Raw genomic sequence first — 16,504 nt, 5'->3', positions numbered from 1 at the left:
AGATCGCGAACTGCCTGATATTTGCATGCTTTCCTTATTTGTGAGAAGCTTAGATGTCCCAACCTTCGATGCCATAACCAGTGTTCTTCATCCTTGCTAAGATAGCATTGTTGTTGTCCTTCTTCAAATATGTACAGATTATTTGGAGTTCTTTTGCCTTTGAGAACTGTTTTACCTGTATCAAGATCACGAACAAGACATCCATTCGATCTGAAAATAACCTCTGTTTTTTGATCACACATCTGGCTGACACTTAGAAGATTATGCTTCAATCCATCAACATACAAAACATTTCCAGCCTTGACCTTTTCTTTCAAAGGAGCAATACCTTTTCCTTTTATAGTTGCAGGAGTATCATTTCCAAAAGAAACTTTCTTTCCCTTTTCTAAAGTAGAATAAGATTCAAGTTTTTCTTTATCACCTGTCATATGTTTCGAACATCCACTGTCAATGTACCATAGATTTTCCTGTCCTTCTGCATAAAATGCTATCCCACATCTTTCTGTTTGAGGTTCCTTTATTCTCCATGTTTTGGTGCTTGTGGCTTGTTCCTTTTTCTCCTGAAACCTGCTCCTGCATTCAGAGTCTTTATGACCAAAATTATTGCAAATAGAACATTCAACTTCATTTTCAAGCACCGAAAAGTTGTTATAGGTCCTTTTTGTAATCCCTGTCATACTTCTTTGTTTTTGAGCTTCCCTAGTCATGATTGTTTTATATGCAACACATTGAGCTGCTCTGTGACCAAAGTTGTGGCAAGAAAAGCATTGTCCATTGAAGAAGCTTCTGCGGTTATTGAATCTACCAGCCAACTGATTGTAATTTCTATTTTCATCTATTCTTGAGCCAAACTGAGAAGATTTTACCTGTGGTTGGTTGTAGCTTTTGTTCATCCTTAAGGAGGATTGTCCCTGATAGTTTCTGTTTGTAACTCGTCCCTGCTTTACCTGATTATCTTCATTGTTCTTCCGCTCATTTCCTCTTGCTGCATCAAGATAACTTTTTGAGGTGGATGCTTGAGAGGTTTCTCCATTATAGCCCAAACCTGTCTTGTTTAGAGGAGACCGCTGCACACTGATAATCTCATCCAAAGTTTCAGATCCTTTGACAAATTTAAGATTAATAGCTTTTGTTTTCTCAATTTCTTTTCTGAGACCAACAATTTCACCTTCTAGTTTTTCAAGATGTTTTTCCTTTTCATCAATCTGAAATTGCAAAGTATCAATGATCACATTCTTTTCTTCTATGCCTCTCTTGAGTCTAGTGATTTCATTATAGAGATTATCCACATCTATAGCATCCTCATAATCATCATCTTCAAATGCCATTAACAGCTTATATTTATTACCTTGTTCATCTTCATCACTGTTTGATAAGCCATCACTATCTTCATGGGTGTAGTAGCTTTTCCTATTTGCACTTTGTTTCTTGTTCCATCTAGCAGGTTCTTTTCCTTTATCCTTATAAGGACATTTTGCAGCATAATGACCTACTTTCCCACAAGCAAAGCATTTGAAAGGTAGCTTACCTCTGAACCTTCCAGAACCCCTTTGAAGATTTCTGACAAAATTTGATTCTTCTTCCTCTTCTTCTGGAACATGGCTTGCTTCATAGTAATCTTCTTTTCCTGATGCCTTAAAAGCAGCTTCCCTTCTGTCAGATGGACCTCCCTTTCTCATTTCATAAGCGGTTAGAATTCCATGTAGCTGAGACATAGTGAGAACACGGAGATTTTCTTTTTCTTCTATTGCAGATACTTTAGATTCAAACTTGGGGGATAAAGATCTTAGAATCTTTTGAACTACTATAGTTTCTCTTATTTCTTCACCCAAATTTTTCATACAATTAACAATCTCATCTACCCGAAGAAAATAATTAGCCACACTTTCATCATTATACATCTTGAGAGTCTCATATTGAATCCTGAGTGTTTGAAGTTTAGCTTGCTTTACCTGTTCATCTCCTTCATAGCTAGTGATCATTTTGTCCCATATTTCTTTTGCTGATTTGAAGTGCATGACCTTCATGAATTCTGTTTGAGATATACTTCCTAATAGAGTACTGACTGCTTTTGCATTTGTTTCATATGCCTTTTTCTCAGCTGGATCTGTAGGAGTAGCTGAAGGAAAAGCATAGCCTGTTTCTACAATGTCCCAAACTTCTGTACCAAGAGATTGAAGATATGCAGTAACTCTTACCTTCCAATAATTGAAATTTGTTCCATCAAAAACCGGTGGCCTGATTGATGCTTCTTTCTCGTAGTTGCTCATGATGAATGATCTTCCTTCAAGCGATCAAGCTTCTCTGAAGGACCTGCTCTGATACCAATTGTTGGAAATAATACTGAGAGGGGGGGTGAATCAGTATTATCAGATTAATCAAACTTTTCAAATGCCCAGAAACATATACGCTACTTCAGTTAAGTGAACCAGCGTGTACACGCTACTGTGACGAAGTAAAACAGCGTATAAGCAGAAAACTCACAATTTAGTTAGCTTATTCTTCAATTAAGTGCATCAGGACATTATTCATCATATTAACAGTAAACATGTGCAGTATAACAGAACAGATAAAAAGCCACACACATGAACACCAAGATATAAGGTGGAAACCCAATGTGGGTGAAAACCACCTGCTGCAAGTTGTCTCTATCTTTCTTAATATGAAACTTCAGTTTACAATCTTTTGTACTGGTGCAGCCTTATACCAGTACGCAGGCTACAACCTGCAGAAGGCTTCAACCTTCTCTCGTTCTCCAAACTTCCTTGGAAGGGAGCTCCAACCCCCTTTGCTCTTGTACTAGCCAAGATACTAGTACGTAGGTGCTGACCTACAATCTTCCTTCTTCCAGGTATCACTTTTCATACATTTTCAGACTTGGATATTCCTGAAGCACAACATTACAATCTGAAGACCACAATTCATTCAATTTCCACAACAGATCATTGAAGCATAAAACAACCAAACTTTGAATCACTGAACCACTGAACCCTGTCAATCACAAGTTACCAGAACACAGAGCAGACTACAGAACTCTGCAATAACAGTCAGACCCCACTGTAAACCCAAATCAATCTTCAAAAGATATACGCTACTTTAATGAGCAGAACCCGCGTATACACGCTCTTTTACCGAAGCCAACCTGCGTACAGATCTAAAAATAAACTTTCTCAATTTGCAGCTGTACCAGATATTAGTTAGACTCAGAACGTAACATTGCGACAATATGCAGATCTAGAAATACGCATAATCAACCATATCATGATAGTGCATTTCAAACCATTAGATCCCGATTTATCCTTAGATCTAGTCTTCCATTAACCGATGTGATCTCTCCTTGGCTTAGATCATGCAACTCAGAACCTGCATATCAGATCTCTTTCTCTCTTAGATATTCATGCCTTGTCGAAAGATGATTTTGCCTAATGATCTTCTTCTCCTTATATAGCCTTAGGCCTTTCTCAATACCAAGAGCCAAAACCATAGTAACACAATACCATCAACTTTAAAACTAGGGATCGACACGCCCGTCGAGACATAATGGTCCGAAATCATAGGCACAACTTCCAAGGACTAACCACCATGAACCAAAGGAACCTTTCCACATACACGCGCTTTTTCTGAATCGAACTAGCGTGTACACGCGACTTGGGCTTAACGAAACAGCGTGTATGAGCTTCCTTGGCATGCTGTACTGAGATCTGTCTTCTGATTAAGTTGCCATCACCTGTACTAACCTCTGAGCACCTGTACCATCCACTGAGTGAGTTGCCATCAAGGACAACACTTGAATCATAATGCCAACATGGTAGGGATAACATGGAGTTGGGTATGGAGGATATTGAGGAAAATATTGAGGATATTGTGGATGGCTCCCATAAGTTCCTTGCCAACCTTGTAGACAAGATCGGTTTTGGGGTTGAGATGGCCAATGTTGCCAAGGAAAAGGTGTGTTCCAGTTACTTTGAGGTAGATATGCATAACCTTGAAATTGTGAATTAGGCTCTTGCTTCATATCCAACTAAATAGGCTGCCATGGTTCTCTTGGAGCTACATAACATTGCTGCATTGGCAATTGGCTTGCTCCATTGTCCTCTTAGTGAATTTTCTTCAACCTTGGTAATGATGGACAATGTTTAACATCATGTGATTTTGCAACACAAATATTAGCATTTCCTTTTCCTTCATCTTGCATTCTTAACATTTCTACTTGTTTTTTAGATTGCTAATAATTTTTGTTTTAAAATCATCAAATAAATTTCCAAGTTTAGTTTGACATACCAATGTTGATGCTGATTTACCTACTCTTTCTTTTCCTCTTGATATGTGTTTTCATGTTTCACAAATTTCCTCAAATGATAATTGATATACATCACCTATACTCATAAGATTAAGGAGATCAATCCACTCATCCCTAATTGTTCTAAGTAAGAGGGTTTTTAGTTTGTCTGATCCTAAATGATGTAGTTTTCCCCTCTTAAATTATACATGAACCTCTCTATTAGATCCTCTAGACCCTCATATTCTCTTTGATTCATTCTAAAAATTTCTTCTTTAAGATCATGATATTTATATTTTTCTATAAATATCTTTTGCATATCATTCCATGATCTTATTGAATTAGTCCTTAAACTCATGAACCATTTAAGAGCTTTATGCTTCAATGTTGCTGGAAATAATCTTAGTTTTTGAGTTTTTAATAAGTAACCATAAGATCTACAAACAATCTCAAATTCAAAGAGAAAGCTTTTTGGATCCTCTAACCTTAGACCATGAAATTTCGGAAGAAAAAATGGAGAGATTTTCTTCATGTGCACACTTCCATCAGTATCTTGAATGGGAAATCCAATATGATCTTCCTCATTGTCATCATCAACATAAATTTCTTCTACATTTTTCACCATCTTCTTCTTCTACCTGCAAAAGTGAATGGTGATATGGCTCTTACTACACCATGTGATCAAAGGGGGGGGTGGGTTGGTGTTGGATATTTTTTGTTGTTGTTGTTATGATTTAATGAAAACATTAATGCAATGCACTTTTCTATTTTTGAAATGAAATATGCCTAATGCAATTATTTTTTTTCTTTTGCAAAAATTAGAAAGAAATGAATCAACTAGGGAAGAAAACAATGCATACTTTGACACATCCTCAGCAACGGTGCCAAAAAGTGACGAGCCTCGGTATTGCAACAAGAATGCTACAACTCCTGAGGTTACTGACTTTAATTATCAACCCGAGGGTTCATACAAACTTAAGAGGTGTCAGCACTATATGTGTGGCATACAATGTGTCCTTCCTTTGTTGTCATGATGTAATGGAGTGCATGTACTGAAGTTAACGAATTGTAGAAAATGAAATTTTTGAAATGGAACTTTAACCTATTGCAAGAAAGAAAGTACAAGGAAAGAGACATAAATTCAATGCTAAATCACACCATGTCCTAATGCTATGAAATAATGCTAAATTATCATGAACCAAATGCTACTATCTAATAATGGAAGTAAGAAGTATCAAACATCACTAATGTGCAAGTAAAGGGACTGAAATAAATATATTTTTGCCTTTTTATTTTTTTCATGCAAAATCAAGTATGCAAACTAATGGCTTTTGGTGATGTGGAAGGTGAATTAAGGATGTTGAAGGTTTGATGGAAAGGTTAGGAGATGGTTTGATGGTGCGGGAGACCCTTGGGAGGCTTTTGGTGACTTCCTAGAGGTTTTCCATCAATTCAGTCTCAAAACATGTCATTTCAGGAAAACCTACAGGATGTACTAGAAACCTGTAGGATGATCCTGTAGGAATTACGGGAAACCTATAGGATACAACCGAGAGAAAAATGTGAGGTGTTGGAGGTGATGGGAGGCCTAGAAAAGGTGTGTGATGGGTGGAATGGAGTGGGAAATTTATTAGGATCACTCAGAACTCAAAATCAAAGTCGAGAGATGGATGGATTTGCTCAAAAAGCGTGTGAAATGATTAAATTAGTGAGGGTTTAATGACCAAGAAAATCAAATCCAAATTGGATGGGACAAATTTTTTTATTAACTAGGATGTCTTAGGTCCCTATTCCAAGTGGAATCACTCAAAAATACCTATGTTAATCCATGCAAAGAAAATAAAAAACATTACTAGTCGAAAAATGTATAAATTTGAGATCTAGTGAGCTAGTAAATATAAAAAATGCCTAACCAAATCAAGTGAAAATGAAATGGGGTAATTTTTTTTATGAAATAGATTTTTTTTTTTATCTAATGCAGGTGGAATAAATTTGATTGAAGCTCATTAGAATGCTCTAAAAAATAACATAAACTTATTGTTCTTTGCTAAAAAGGAGGTCCAACAATCTAGATTTGGGAATAAGAAGACTAATCCGAGCAACTCAATGATTATTATGAACTTCCAAATATTTTCCAAGGAAGAAATAATTCTTGTGATCCTGCAAAAGAACTTACATCAACCATTTAATTCAATCCTACAACAAGAAATCATTAACACTAATGCGGAAATAGAAAGAAATAAAAAATAGAGATGCATGTGAATAAGCAACAAAAAGAAGGAAATAAAATGATACAAAAGGGCTTTGAGGTTCCTGGGATGGCCAATCCCAAGGAAAATCAGAGACCTATGGAGGAGAACAAGATTTAGAAGCTGAACATGACACCAATCTTCATAATTTTCATTAATAGAATTACGTCCCTGCAAGAAAATACAATGGAGCTGCAAAAATACAAGCTTTCTCCACAATAACACTAACGAAAAATATCCCTAGAAGCAAATTAGACTTGGTACTTATACAAAATTATTAGGAGCCATTCCCCACCAAAATCCATTGATTAGTGGATCTAGTCCCCAATACTAGAAATTTGCATTAAATGGCAAGGAACACATTCCTAGATTTTCTCAACCATTCCCTAGAGGAAAATTCAACTTGGTACTTATACAAAATGATTAAGAATCAAGTTATACTTAACTATTTCCTATGTGTCAAAATATCCTAACACCCCCCCTTAAGAACAACTTGGGATATGATTGAAGGATGTAAAAATATGACACAATAGGGGAAGGAATGAGGCATTAGAACCTATCCCCCCTTAGTGACAACTTCCTGAACTCCAACCGTAAATCAAAGTTTAGTAAACTTTGCCTCCGTGAGCCTTTGTAAAGATGTATGCAACTTGATCATCAGTTGAACAATATTGCACTTCAACAACATGGTCATGAATGAGCTTTTTAATGAAGTGCATGTGTAGTTCAATGTGTTTGTTGCGTTAATGTTGGACTAGATATTTTCATAGTTGAATGGCACTTTGATTATCACACAAAAGTGTAGTCAGATGCTGTTGCTGAAAGCCAAACTCTGACAGGATTTGACGAAGCCACAGGGCTTCCTTACTAGGTTCTACAGCACCATGATACTCTGCTTCTATTGAAGAAAGAGAAATTTTGTTTCTTACAAGACCATGTAATAGGTCTAAAACCAAGAGTGAGGACATAACCTACAATAGAATTCTGATCATCAGGGTCACCAGCCTAATCGGAATCAGTGAAACCAACCAATAGAGGAGATGCTTCTACATTGTAATGAATCCCAAACTAAATTGTACCTCAAACATAACGAAGTATTCTTTTAGCTGCTTTCCAATGACTTTCATGTGGGTTTTTCATAAACCGAGCAATAAGGCCAACAACAAAGGAAAGTTCGGGATGGGTATGGGTCAGATACAAAATTTTTCCTACAAGCTGAAAGTATAAGGTAACATCAAGTTCAGGGGAAGTATAAGTGACTGAAATTTTGGCTCCAGATTGAAAGGGAGAAGGGATTGGCATACTTGGACTGGGAAAAAGAAATACCTTCCTTGGATTGCAAGACTTGAAGACCAAGAAAATAATGCAAGTGTCCTAAGTCTGTCATTTCAAACTGCTTTTTAAGGCTAGACTTCACATGGTTTATAATTTTGGGATCACTACCAGTAAAGATAATATTATCAACATAAAGAATAACAATTATAGAGACTTACCCACTTTCTTGGTGTAGATGGTATCCTCAGAATGACACCTAGAAAAGCCAGTATCTAAAAGAAAGCTATCCATTTTGGCATACCAAGCTCAAGGGGCTTGCTTGAGACCACAAAGAAATTTCTTAAGCCGACATACAAGGCTAGAGTCTGTTTGTATAAAGCCGGGAGGTTATTCCATATATATTTCTTCATGCAAGTCCCCATGCAAAAGGGAAGATTTAACATCCATCTCATGGACTTCCCATTTGAAAGAGGTATCAAGGGAAAGAACAAGGTAGATAGAGTTCATTTTGGAAACATGGGAGAAGGTTTTAGTATAGTAAATGCCTTCAACTTGTGAAAAACCCTTAGCAACAAGACGAGCTTTATGTTTATCAACTTTTCCATATGGTCCATACTTGGTTTTGTAAACCCATTTGCATCTAACAAGTTTTCGTCCCTTTGGAAGAGGAACAAGATCCCATGTATCATTTGCCAATAATGAACCATATTATTCATTCATAGCTATGTCCCAATCTAGATGGCCTGAAGCTTTTGCAAAAGTTTCAGGATCATAATTCACTGAAGTTTGATCCAGTAAAGAAGAGGCTCTATCAAACTGAGAACGTGTATGTCACTAATTTGTAGGATCACCTGCAAGAGCACTAGCTACATCCCGAGTAGCATGAAACCATTTTAGAAGTTGAGGAGCAGAAGGAGGATCCTGAGAAGTCGGGGGAGGATTTTCATCCTCGCTGTCATCATCTGAAGAAGAAATATTTTCAGAAGTAGAAGGGATAGAGAGAGGCAGCACATCTGGTGAACTAGGCTCGTAGGCTGATATATTTTTAGCAAACTTTACATCTCTTATAATGATAACATGTTTGGAATTAAATGGAATAAGTCTATATCCTTTGAAATCATCTCGATATCCAAAAAAAATACATTTTTCATTCTTAGGTTCTAAAGCTTTATGTTTCTCATCTGGAATATGGACCCATGCTTCACTTCCAAAATCATGAAAGTGACTTACATCTAGTTTAATTGAGCTCCATTCTTATTCTGGACTGATATTCTTTAAAACATTAGTAGGAGTGCGATTTACTACGTAATTTTCACAATTAATTTCTTCTGCCAAAAAATTAAGACTAATTCCTTTAGATTGAAGCATACAATTAGCCATTTCCTTTAAGGTGCGATTGTTCCTTTCAGCTACACCATTTTGTTGTGGAGTATATGGAATAATATGTTGCATTTGAATTCCATGGTTAGTGCAAAATTTGATGAATTTTTTGTTAACATATTCTCCGCCATTATCATATCTTAACTTAATAATTTTATGTCCAAATTTTTCTCAACAAAGGCCTTAAAGGTCAAGAACATGTTAAATACTTCACTCTTGAGTTTTAAGAAGTATACCCAAGTGCGTATGGAGAAATCATCAATGAAATTTAAGAAATACTTGTAACCAGAGAATGAAACAACTAGAAGTGGACCACATAAATCACTATGCACAAGTTGTAAAGGGGCTGAGGCGTGCCAAGCGGCATGTTTTTCAAACTATCCCGATGATTTTTTTCAAATACACATCTAGAACAAACACCATCTCTGCAAGATACCATACGAAGACCTGTCACCATATTTTCTTTACATAGATTTTTAAGGGAGCGATAGTTTAAGTGACCAAATTTCTCATAACAATGTTTGCTCACTTCATCATTATGAGCAACAAATAAAGAGGGAAGAGTTTATGACCCAAAGTTGTTAAACTTATACAACCTTGTAGAATCATCAACAATGCCAGTAGCTAAAATCGGTCTAGGATCTCTTAGGTCCTTAATTACAACATCATGAGGTGAAAATTCAATTATTTTACCTTCACCTCAATGAGTTATCTGATATATAGCTAGAAGGTTACAGGATAAGGTTGGAACACATAATACATCATTAAACTGACCATTGTCTAAATGAATAGTTCCGGTCCCTACAACACTAAGAGATTTATCATCGCCAACATATATATTTTTGGTGTTACAATAATTTAAAGAATAAAACATGTCTTTGTTTTTGGCCATGTGATAAGAAGCTACAGAATCAATTAGCCACTCATGAGAATGAGAAGAAGAAGATACATTTAGTGCATAACCAGATCGAGGTGCTTGACAACCACTTGCAGAAAGTGTTATTCCTAAAGATGAAGTTGAAGTTGAAGAGTGCTCCAAATGGATATTATGCTTCTTTATTGTTGCTTCCAAGGCCTCCATCTTCTTAAATCATTTGGATTCTAAGTGGCCATCTCGATTACAAAATTTGCAATGTCTATCAGTCTTCTTCCCTTTGTTTTTATTTGCCTTATCATTTTGTTGAATTGATTTTTCATTTTGAGATTGAAATTGCTTAGGACCCTTGTTTGGTTTACGACCATTCTTTTTATGATATTTATTCTTAGGATTCTTTGAATTTGGTTTTTGCTGGGCAGCTAAGGCTTTCTTAGAAGAGTTTCCAAGATTAAGAAGACCAAGATGTAAGAGTGTTTCTTGTTCTTTTATTAAAGAATCACAAAGAGCATCAAAAGAGGGAGACTTGTAGTCTTGTCGTTGAGAAATAAAGTTTTCTCTAGTAGAATGGAAGGTGGAAAAAAAAACAGAGTAGGCTGGTCCCAACTTAGTAAGAATGGAATAGATAATGCTACCATCTTCTTTCTTAACTATAGAATTCTTACAGAAACTCCGATAGATCTAGAATTCTAGTTAAATTAAACACAAGTAATTTTTTGATATTCAAGAGAGGAGAGAAATCATTTTCTCCATAAGTCAATGTATTAAATTAATTAACAATAGTAATACATGATCAACCAACCTCTAATCCCAAAGGGAGGTGGTTATATAGAAATTTTTGAATCTAGAAAATTAGGAAAAAATTAGTAAAAAACTAGAAAAGGCTAAGAAAAGCTAAAGGGAGGCCTAAAATAGCAACAACGACTCAAGACAACCTATGCCAACTATCCTCCACGAGGAAAGCATGAGGGTGGGTGCATTTCCCAAGGAAGGCAACTTTAAAACACGCTAAAATGGTCCGGGGGACCAAATCCCTTGATTTAAGGGGGAATCTTCATGTGGGGCGCCAATCCTTAAATAACTCAAGTGGATGAGGTGTGGTTAGGTGTGAATATACACTTAGATGTCTAAATGGTTTAGGAAAGTGGTTGGACCAATATTTCCATATTATTAAGCCTTTAAAGGAAAAAAACAAGGTAAAGTTGGTCCACCGAGCTAGTTTACCAAAAACCAAGTGTGAACATGATTTTTAGTGCATGTGGCTAAGTCAAGGATACTTAGGCTAAAAAATAAATGTAGATGTTAGGATTATATTCCAACACCAGCCCCCCTCCCCCCATCCTAACTCACTTATCTTAACTGGTTCCTGGCCAAGATTCCATGTTAGGTACTTAGGTACAATAAATAAAAGATCCTCATAAAAGGAAGAAAGAGGGAAAACCTCGTGGGACCCTCCCCCCCAACAAAAGAGGAAAAAGGGGCTAAGTGGCTAGAAGGGCCTACTCAGCTACCTCCACCACTCCAAGCATAGCAATCAATTCTAAAAATTTCTTTTCAATGAAAGACTTGGTGAAGATGTCTGCAACCTGTTGCTCAATGGGGCAGTACTGCAGTGATATGACTCAGTCACGGATCAGCTCATGGATGTAATACATGTGAATCTCAATGTGCTTGGTCCTTTGCCTCTAAAATGGATCAATCAATATCTGAATGGAAACTTGATTTTCACGGAATATGACAGTCAGAAGTGGATACTGAACACCAAACTCAGAGAGAATCCCCTGCAACCAAAAAGCCTGTGTAGCTGCATTCACTACACCTCTATACTCTACCTCGGCTGTAGATAAATAAATCGTGGATTTCTTCTTGCTAGACCAATGAAAAGGCCCTGACCCAAAGCTGAAAACATAACCAGAGGTGGACTTGTAGTCTGTACCATCGCCAACCCAATCAAAATTTGTGTACCCAATTAGTGAAAGTGGGCAATCTGCAGCATAAAAGATACCAAAACTGGAAGTACCTTTCACATATCTAAGGATTCTCTTTACATCTTTCCAGTGAAGCTCATGGGGCTCCTGCATATATCTTGAACAAACTCCTACTGCAAAAGATATATCAGGTCGGGTGTGAGTAATATACAACAAACTCCCAACCAACTATTGATATTGTGTACTGTCCACCAAAGGTGTAGTACCTACATCATCAAATCTGATCCCTGAAAGAAAGGGAGATGCTATTGGCTTGCATTCTGTCATCTAAAAGTAGACAAGTATATCTGGTGCATACTTAGGCTATTCCATCTTGATCCCTGAAGTAGACTGAGAAACTTCAAGACCAACAAAGTACTGCAACAGTCCCAAATTTGTCATGGAAAATAGATCGTGCAATGTTTATTTTTCCAAATAAATAGCTGAGGTATGGTTCCCTGTAATCAGTAAATCATCTACATAAAGTACTATCAACAAAATGAAATCATCATGTTGCAACAAATAAACATTCAGATCAGATTTGCATTGAATGAATCCAATGGAAAGAAATAAAGGTTCCATCTTTGCATCCCACGCTCTGGGAGCCTGTTTTAGGCCATACAAAGATTTATTTAATATGAAAATGAGGGAAGAGTTCTGAATGTATCCCTTTGGCTTCTCCATACATATCTTCTCCTTGAGATCTCCATGAATAAATTCACTCTTCACATCCATGTGATGAACTTCCCATCTACGAGAAGCGGCAATGGCTAGAACTAGTCGAATGGAGTCCATTTTTGCAACAGCTACAAAGCTGATCTCACCATCTTCAGCAATATTTGTTCGATAGATCCATCGGCATCGAACAAGCTTTCTTCCTTTTGGAAGTGGAACCAAGTCCCATGTGTTGTTTTCCATGAGAACATAGTACTTTTCATCCATGGCAGCCTCCCGAAGCAGGTTTCCAGCAGACTCAGAGTGTGACTATGGATCTGAACCAAGTGTCATATATCAATGTATGGGAAGCAATGGTTCAGTGGTAGCCAAGGCTTGAGGAGCCCCAAAAAACTATGATCTAGTCATTCTCGCATCTGCAGGATCACCGACTAGTTCACCCGCATCTTGCAGGGTTTTCTCTTCCCATGTTGGCAGCTGAGTTGGAGCAGCCATGACCTACTCCTCATCCTCTAAATCAGACCCAAGAGGCTTCTCTGATGGCTGCTCTGAAGTTCTCAAAGAAGTTTTAGACTCCTCCTCATGAGTGGCAACAAGCGGTTCCTCAGCAGGGTTTGCTGAAAAATCATGCAGTGATTCTTCTTCAAACTTCACACTTCGAGCTACAAGGACTTTTCAGTGTGAGATTCCATCAATATATATGCTTTGAAACTATTAGGCCATTCGACAAAGATACATTCAACACTTTAAGGCTCCAAAGCCTTCCTCTTATATGTCGGAATCTGAGCCCATGATCATGAACAAAAAATGCGAAAGTGTGACACTTTCGGTTTCTTACCGAACCAACATTCAAATGGAGTGGTGCCTTTGAGTGCTTGTGAGGAATATAGTTCTAAATGTATGCTACACAATTAATAGCTTCAACCCATAACTTAGGAGCTAATGATTTGGATTGTAGCATACAATTGGCCATCTCTTTTAACAATCGATTTTTCCTCTCCGCAACACCATTCTATTGTGGTTTATATGGCACTGTGTGTTGTAGTTGTATACCTGCATCAATACAAAGTTATTGCACATATTTTTTGACATACTCCCCCCCATTATCAGTACGGAGTATCTTAATCTTACACTCAGACTCATTCTTAGCAAGTGCTTTAAATTCTATAAGGCATTCAAATACTTCCGATTTTAATTTCAGAAAAAATACCCAAGTAAAGCGAGAGAAATCATCTATGAAGGTGAGTACATATCCAGCCTCACTGATTGAAGGCTATGGGAATGGGCCCGTGATGTCACTGTGAATCAGGACAAGAGGTGAATAGGCTCTCTATGCCTTCCCTTTGTCAAACTTTTGCTCCAGATGCTTGCCAAGAATGCATCTTTGACATACACTGCTTATGAATTTAATAGCGGCAATCCTTCTACCATGTTTTCCTTGCTGAGTCGATACAAGTAATTATAGTTTAGATGGCCAAATATTTCATGCCATAACCTGTTGATATCATTAGATTGTGACAGAAATATAGTTCTAATAGATTTAGGAACAAAGTGGGAGAAGAAATACAAACGAGAACCATGATATACAATTCCATGTGCAAGTTGTGAGCCCATGGAAATGTCGGTAATCACTGCGAAGTCCGGAGTGAACTCCACCTTCCTTCCAAAGCCGGAATGAGTGATTTGATATATCAAGAGAAGATTTTTGAACAGATAGGGAACATCAAGCACATTTGTGAAGCAGCCCCCTTCAAGGTCTACAACTCCTCCTCCGCACACCTTTGCGGGTGTGGCATCTCCCAAGTAAATTGGGGATCTGGTGCTTTCTTCGATGGAGGAAAATTCATCTTTTGATGCAGACATATGGTTCAATGCACCTGAATCAAGGATCCAAGATGATGGAGTGGATGAGATAGCCATTAAATCATGACCATATTGTGCTCTCCCTCTCCCATCTCCCATTCTGTAATCATCCTTCTTCTTTGCATTCTCAGGCACGGTGAGATTGTGCTGCTGCAATTGCTTAGCCATCTCATTGATTGTTTTCCTCATGCAATTTTCGTCGGGATGAAAACCTTTGGAACAATAGATGAAAATTGTTCTTTCCTTCTTCTTCTTACCCTTATGCAAAGAAGATCTCTCCGAATATTGTATGGGTCTCTCCTTCTTCGATTCATTAAATTTACCCTTCCCTTTTATCTTGTCTCTTCCATTGCTCTTTGGAGCATCAGTAGCCGCAAGTGCTTGGTTCTTTGAACGCTTGATGGCACCCATTTGGACTAACTTAGCTTTCTCTTTAGTCAATGCTACAATGAAGTCATTCAATGGAGGAATTTTCCATTTTTCCTGAGTCAATTTAGATGCTTGAAAAGACGATACAAATACGGAATATTTAGAGCCTAATTTCGAGAGAATTGAAAGTATGAGTTGATCTTCCTCTTTCTTGACTCCACATGCATCACGTTCAACGAGGAGGGATTTAAAGTTGGTTAATTATTCTTGTAGGTCGCTAAAATGAGTTTGACTAAGGGATATGAGTTCATTCTCTAGTTGATGCACTCTCATTTCATCATACTTGCCGAATAGTCTTTCCAGTGTGGTCCAAAACGCACTGGGAGTAGTGGCTCCGGTGACATGAAAGAGGAGTTCTCTGGAAATTGATAGGCATATCAGCCCAAGAGAAGTCTAAGGGTCTTGAACATGGAAAAAAAAATCTTCAATGGAAGAAAAAATATTGGGGTCCAACGTAAGCAACTCATTTTTGAGTTGATGGGCTCTAATTTCATTTTTAATTCCAAAAATTTTAGTGAGTTGTTTCATTGCTTCATTAGGGGCATCAAGTTCTGCGATATGGAATATAAGGTCTAGAGAAATAGACATCCATATTAACCCACGCGCTTGAGCTTGCCTATTCTCCCATTTGGCTACCTTATCTTAATCTTTAGGTTTAGCTTCTTGGCCCGAGGCTATTCTATAAAGACCTTTACTTCTAAGTAAATCCATAATGTATGACCACCATTGGAAGTAGTTGGTGTTGTCAAGAATAAATTGGCATGGAATTTCCATTTTAATAGAAATTGAAGCTGTAGATGATGAGACTAAGTGTTCCAATGTAAGATCTCGAAAAATTAGACCAATAAAAAAAATGGCTCTGAAAATGTGTTCCGGATAAAGAAGTTATGGCTTTTTGAAGAAAGTTGTTGAAGATTCCGAAAAAGTGCATGAATGTGTGGAAGTGAATGATATTGTTATATTTAAAAAAAATACCCCCTCTTTCCAAACTTAATCTAATTAGCTCACTTTAAAAGATATTTTATGTGACCCACTTTTATAAATAAGTGAAAGACGCTTTTGCAATGGTACTTTATGAGTTACTCACTAAATTGTAACTTAAATAAAAGATAAAGAGACTTTAGAATTATAAGTGACTCACTTTTTATAATGGGTGAAAACACTTTTACATAAAGTAACTTTAAAACATTAGTTACATGTGCTTTTTGAAAAAGTAACTCAACAAAAAGAAAGACTTGAACCCAAGACCTCTATTCTCATAAAGTAACTTTAGACCAAGTGAGCTAGATTAAGGTTAGTAATTTTTGGAAAAGAGGAAGGGGTTTTGTTTTAGTCACTGAAGCTTTAGGGTGCATGCTTACTTGAAAAACTATTTCTTCCTACAAAACAAAAAACCACACAACCCAACATGGACATCCAAAAAAAAGCAAACCTTATGGCTTGTAGTTAGCTTTCATCGGAAACTAGATATTTTCCTCAATGTTTTTTATTTTTTGAGATCACACTAAGGCGT

The sequence above is a fragment of the Pinus tabuliformis genome, chromosome 6 (assembly GCF_031772625.1).
Source record: "Pinus tabuliformis cultivar Carrire ecotype Pingquan chromosome 6, CPIR1, whole genome shotgun sequence".
Classification (NCBI taxonomy): Eukaryota; Viridiplantae; Streptophyta; class Pinopsida; order Pinales; family Pinaceae; genus Pinus; species Pinus tabuliformis.
This window is presented reverse-complemented; position numbering follows the sequence as displayed.